Raw genomic sequence first — 7,500 nt, 5'->3', positions numbered from 1 at the left:
CGCCTTCCATTATTTTCTTTTGGTGGCAACAATTTTGTTCAGGTAAAATGGCGGCTTTCAGTCCACAAGCCAAGCGTTCTTAATCTCCATCTGGCTTCTTTGTGATATTTTGTATTTTGTATTTTTCGTATAGGCGGAAACATCTTGATATACGTAATTCAGAACACAGGGGGAAAGGTTGATATTAATTCTTGAATGTCCTTCCGGTTCGTCTCTAACTCACTCTCTCTCTCTCTCTCTCTCTCTCTCTCTCTCTCTCTCTCTCTCTCTCTCTCTCTCTCTCTCTCTCTCTCTCTCTCTCTCTCTCTCTCTCTCTCTCTCTCTCTCTCTCTCTCTCTCCCTCCCTCTCTCTCTCTCTCTCACACACACACACACACACACACTCTCTCTCTCTCTCTCTCTCTCTCTCTCTTTCTGTCTGTCTCTCTCTATCTTGTTAACAAGTTTCTTTTATTTTTTGTAGGCATGTCTAGGCATCGTTCTCTTAATGTTTCCTCTCTTCAAACCCAGAGGTTTAATAAGGACATAGGAACATAAGAATGAAGCAGACTGCAAGAGACCATAAGGCCTACACTAGGCAGTTACATGTCCTATACCACCTGTCATCCTCATCCATAAAGTTCTCTAACCGTTTCTTAAAACAACTGATAGTTTCAGCGCTCACGACATGATTACTAAGTCTATTCTATTCGTTGACCACCCTATTAGTAAACCAATTCTTGCCTATTTCCTTCTTAAATCTAAATTTTTCCAATTTAAATCCATTACTGCGAGTCCTGCCCTGTTGTTTTAGTATGATGACCTTGTTTGCGTCACCCTTGTTAAAACCTTTGGTCCACATGAACACCTCTATTAGATCACCTAAAACTCGCCTTTCCAGAGAGTGTAAGTTAAGATTCCGTAAACTAAATAAGAATTTTTCGACGTTAGGAGTAAATGTACACTATGGTGAGGAAAAGGTTTATTGAGACATGCTTAACATTGTAATCTCTATGATGGCTTCCCTCGGCTGAATAAAATCTCCTAACGAGAGCCATAAGGGATGTCCAGGTCGTCAATAACATTGAAAGAGATTCGAAATTACGAGAGAATTGGTTATTACTTTGCGATTGATAACAACGGGAGCCCCTCTGTGATGGCCTGGGCGTCACGAAATTAATTTCTGTTATTTTCCATTTTCACGGTACAAGAATGAATTCCAAAGTTGTGTTTTTCTTTTTACCGTTCGCGGCAGAACCTCCATATTGACTCTGAGAGGTTTTGGACTCTCGTCTGATTTTTCGTCTTGTTTCTCTTTCTCTTTGTCGTTCCTCTCTTCCTCCCCCCCCTCCACCTACCCCCTCCTCACATCCTACATCTCTCTCTCTTCCTCTCCTTTTTTTTTCTTTTTTCTTTCGTTCTGACTGTGACGTTCTCTGAGTATTCTCTCTCTCTCTCTCTCTCTCTCATATTCATTTTCTCTTTCCAACATATTTTCTTCCACTGACATCTCTCTCGCTCTCTTTCTTTCTCTCTTCTTCTGTCGTCTTTTCTCTTCCCAGTTTTCTATAACTTTTCTTGTCTCTCTCGTTCTTCTCTCCATTTTTGGTTGCCGAAGTCCACATTCCATCACGTATTGCTTAATTGTCTTCTCCTCTCTCTCGCTTTCTCCATCCTTTTTCTACATCTTTATAATTGCCTTTTTCAACTTTTTCTTCAATTTTATCTAATTTCTAACTTCAGATTTGTAGGCCGTAGGTGACGAAAATGTATCATTGCTTTATTCTAAGTATCATCCCGTTTTCTGTTATCCCTCTTCCATTTTCATTTCCTCCTCCTCTCTCCTATTCTCTTCCCTCATTCCTTCTCTTTTCCCCTGTCGTATCAAATCTCCGTTTCCTCTTTTTCCACTCTCTTCCCTTCCATTTTATCCTCTTTTTCTTTCTCTTCTCTTTCCCCTTTCATTCCTTCTTCCACTCTTTCTTTTCCTTCCTTTACTCGTCACTTTCTTTTTCCTTTCTCCTCTTTTTACCTCCTCCCTTTCGTAATATCTGGGTCGCTTTCTCTATTTTTACCATTCTACCCTTCTCTCAGACTTTCATCCTCTTTCTTTGTTACTTTTTCTGTCTTTTAATTTCCATTTTCATCCACCTTACCTTTTCCTTCCTCCTCACCTTACCTTTCCACTTTCGTCCTTTTCCTTGGTCCCTTTTTCTGTCTATCAATTTCCATTTTTATCTCCTCCACCTTTTCCTTCCTTTCCTTCTCATTTTCCTTTATTCCCCCTCACCTTACCTTTCAACTCCTATCCTCTTCTTTTCCCTTTAACCCATTTTTCACTTTTTATCTAAGCTGAATAGGACAGTTTGCTTGACAACAGACTATTCTATTCACTCGAAGGCTCGGCAACGTGGCCAAAGGACTTCTCACTTTTGTCCCCGTGTTGGACTCTAGAGCTTTTATTCTTACCAATACTAGACGATTGTATTGAACTAAGAAGTAACTCGTAGCATGGTTGTGACATGGCTGTTTGGTTACTTCACTTGTTCCCTTGTCTGTTCTCTAAATATTTTATTTCAGCTGACGCCAGACAACTTAATTCAACGTGTGGATCTTACAGAGTCCAATTGGGTTTGAAGTCACAGTCGTTTGTGTCAAGACATATGGACATTTCAAGGCGAATATATTGGGTACATTGCCAGTCAAAAGAAATGCATTGAACCTTTTTACTGTGAGTATATTGACATTTACTGTGGGTATATTGTCAGGCTGGGTTTTAGCGTCAGTGATATTGGGTATATTGATAGTCTGGGCTTATGTGTAGGAATATTTACAGGCAGGGCTTGTATAAGGATATTAAGAGATAAGACTTATGCATTGAGGTTTATACATTAGGTACACTGACAGGTGTCTTATGCAATGATTGTATTGACAGTCAAGGTTTATGGAGAAGGTATTGGTAGTCACGGATTGTGTACTGACTATATACATTGGGGCTGTTACTAACCAGGGTTTATATACTATATAATACAAAGGATTACAAAGCCGGAGCATGCCGACAGGAGACCTTTTGGTACATAACTAGGTCAGATGCAAAAAAATATATAATAATGAAATATATATATATATATATATATATATATATGTATATATATATATATATATATATATATATATATATATATATGTATATATATACAGACCCGCACACCGTGACATTTGCCCACTGGAAGTTCCAAGACGACAAGACGTGACATTAGCTCCCCGTAGGTCCCGGCGAGAGGGTGCATCTAGACATTTTCTCACCGGAAGTGAAACCCGACGAGACGTGACTTAAGCCCATCGTAGGACTAGGGCCCCCTTCCTGGTCTTCAGGGTAAAACTGATTACAAATGTGGAATACATTAGAATATAAAGGCCCGTGGACCGTACAAACAACAGAGAAGAAATAAAAATGGTGGAGTATGATTGGTGGGAATATGCGGGTGGGCGGCGCAGGAAGGGGGCCCTAGTCCTACGATGGGCATATGTCACGTCTCGTCGGTTTGTCACTTTCGGTGAGCAAATGTCTAGATGCACCATCTCGCCGGGACCTACGGGGAGCTAATGTCACGTCTTGTCGTCTTGGAACTTCCAGTGGGCAAATGTCATGGTGTGCGGGTCTGTTTTTTCTATATATATACATACATACATATATATATTATATATATATATATATATATATATATATATATATATATATGTATATATATATATTATATATACATATATAATATATATATATATATAAATTATAATGACATAATAAGAAATAGAATAAATAAATGCATAGGTATAGTCAAATTACAAACAAACAAATAAATAGTAAATAATAATAAATTGACAAATAGATAAAAATAAATGAAAATCAAGCAAATAATACATATTGACAATCATGTCATATACAATGGAGATAATAGCAGTCAAATCATATACACTGTACACATTGACAGTCATACCATATGCACTGGGTATGCTAATGATTAGGGTGTGTGTACTAAGTGGAACTCAGTATTCGCATGTTAGGAATATTGACAGGTATAAATCATTAAACATCTTGATATTTCACTGTGTGAATACTATCAGTCATGATTTGTATATTGGAATAATTACAGGGCCTATATACCTGGTATATTATTAGTCACGGCCTATACATAGTCTATATTGTCGGTTGGGATATTAGAGAGCTTTACTGGACGTGTGAATAATGAACATTGATATCATCAATGGTATTCAAATTAATGACAGTCATCGGTGAAATATGTGATATATTTACACTCGGGGTCACGTACTGATGCATTTACAGTCAAGGTTGATATCATGGGTATACTAACAATTAGGAATATTTATCAAACATTTTGAGAGTCAGAACTAACTAATTCATTGGAAATATTAGTATTTTGGGCTTATTAACTGGACATTTTGACAGTCATAGGCTATGTATTAAGGGTTTAGACAATCAACTCCATGTATTGTAGGGTGTATTAGCAGTGAGGCCTTATGAATCAGGCAAATAAGCTATATAGGGCTTTTGGATCAAAGGTATTGATGTACAAGGCATAAAGATATGGATTATGAATTAATAGGCATATTGACAGTCAGGGACTATGCACTAGGCATACTAAGTCAGAACATATACTTGCTTATTCGAAATATTGTCTGTCATACATCGAGCATATCTGTAATTGTGAAAATTGTTAAATTCAGACTTAGGCGTAGGTGTAGTTTGTGTGCAATCACGTATGTTAGAAAATAACACTTGGTTCTATATATGTAGTTAGTTTAATACTAGCCAATTGGTTTCTCTGACCTGAAAGGAATTTCCTCGAGTTATCAGGAATAAAGTGTTTAGGTGTTCAATTGGTATTTTTCATCCTTAAAAGTTCGTAAACATACTTTGATATAATTCTTTGCCAGCTTTACATGTTTGATGGGTGTACTTGATATATCTATACTATACAACCTGTTGTTTTGTGTACACATTTCTTCATTCTATTTCACATCCAAATGAGGAAGAAAAGAAATCCTTGGCACCATTCGTTCCTGAGATACGTGTCAGTATCTAGATACGAGGACATGTTTTCATACGTTTTGAAGGATTTTTCACCCAGATACCTTCGACTGTATTTAGAACACCTACGCTCTAAGGACGTCCTATCACATTACACCTATAAATTCTGTTTCGTTCTTTTTCCATTGATAGTTAAATCCAATATGTTTATGTTTTGATATTCCAGAAGCTTGCTGACGTTTTCTGACATTTTTTGAGTCCCGTCACGTAAATACGTGGCTAAGGATTACTTCTTTCGCTCCAATGATCTTCTACGGAGATGAATTGCGGAAGCACTAAAAAATATATAATATTGAGTAAATATATAAATTAATAAAAAATAAATAAATAAATAAGTAAAATAGAATAAAATAAAATAAAGTAAAATAAAGTCAAATAAAATAAGGAAAAATAAAATAAAATAAATCAAAATAAAATAAAATAAAATAAAATAAAATAAAATAAAATAAAATAAAATAAAATAAAATAAAATAAAATAAAATAAAATAAAATAAAATAAAATAAAATAAAATAAAATAAAATAAAATAAAATAAAATAAAATAAAATAAAACTAAAACTAAAAATAAAAACAAAATCCGGCCACTGCGATATGGGTAATCTTAATACGCTACAACCCCGTCCCTAACAAGGGGGTGCCACGGAATTTAACTAAGTAAATTAAAGGAAAAGTGTCACCCAATGAGACTGGGGTTTCCACTCTGAAGGACAACTAGTGTGTCAACCACACTATGACTTACTTCGTGGATTTTTGTTATGAGGAAATCATCCCGGAATAGACAAAGTATTGACAGGCATGGACATTATATCGTATGTATGTATGTATGTATGTATGTATGTATGTATGTATGTATGTATGTATGTATGTATGTATGTATGTATGTATGTATGTATATATATATGTATGTATGTATGTATATACGCATGTATGTATTTATGTATGTAAGTATATATATATATGTATGTACATACATCCATACGCATTTATGTATTTATGTATGTATGTATGTATATTTATATGTATGTATGTACATTCATACATCCATATGCATACCTACATACACACATACATACATACGTACATACATACGTACATACATACATACATCCATACACATACATACATACATACATACATACATACATACATACATACATACATACACACATTTATACATGCATACACACACATACATACATACATACATACATACATACATACATACATACATACATACATACATACATACATACATACATACATACATACATACATATATACATGCATACATACATACATACATAAATACATACATACATACGTACATGCATTCATACATGCATTCATACATGCAGACATACCAAAATGCATACATACATACGTACATGCATGCATGCATACATGCATTCATACATGCATACATGCGTGCATTCATACATGCATACATACATACATACGTACATATACATACATACATACATACATACATACATAGAGATAGAAAGATAAGACCTGCTATCGAGGTGAAAATGTCAAAGGAATGCTACATTTGCATATTTGGCCTTAGGCGGGGTTAAGACATGTGTAACTAAGTATCTGTTACTGGGCTAGTGACACAGGGAGAGATTAACAATCGGTTTAGTCTATGCACTATATCTAGTGGAAACTGGCATACACACACGTGTTGGCCGGCCCGAGTCTGAAAGGATACTGCCCCGTGACCCGACCTCACACGCCTTAAATAACCATTAGACGTACCGAAAAGTAGCGTCTCTCTGGTTTGGATAGGGTTGCTCACATTCTGCGACTATACACATATGCTTCAATATGCTCTTGTGGGGGACTCTGGTCACCACACATGTCCTTGCGTCCTTCCCATGCTTTGCTCTAGTTAGGTAACCAGAGTACTTTACTGGCCTTAGTAACTTTGTGCACGAGTAGGTTCAGCTTTTCTCGATTAACTAATTTCTCTTCGTATATTGCATTTTGGTGTTATAGACAAGATTACGAGTGACAATTTTGTCAGACCAAAGGACACACTTGAGGTATTTATGTCGTGTCGTACCACACATACTTTGTTCTGGCTAGCTACACGTGATTTTATTCATCTGAGCGATAGGTCAACGTAGAAATAAGTTAAACCTGTTCGTATTATTGTCAGTAGGTTTTATTCCGATGAACGGGAACTCCGAGTTCGAATGGAGGTCATAGTCTTAGTGTCTTCTGGGTTCGCGCGATCTTTCTCCTGTGGGAGATAAGGACGAGGAAGGGGAAGTTGGTGGGTCTTTGTCCCCTGGATAAAAGCCCCGTGTTTTCGTCTCTCGTCTTGTTTTGGAAGACTTCAAAGTGGAGGCACCCGACCGAGTGGAAGAGGGAGGGAATAAGTGGGAGACTTGGGGGTCTGAGCGGATG

This window comes from Oratosquilla oratoria, chromosome 1, assembly GCF_046742065.1.
Source record: "Oratosquilla oratoria isolate Oo_2021 chromosome 1, ASM4674206v1, whole genome shotgun sequence".
Classification (NCBI taxonomy): Eukaryota; Metazoa; Arthropoda; class Malacostraca; order Stomatopoda; family Squillidae; genus Oratosquilla; species Oratosquilla oratoria.
This window is presented reverse-complemented; position numbering follows the sequence as displayed.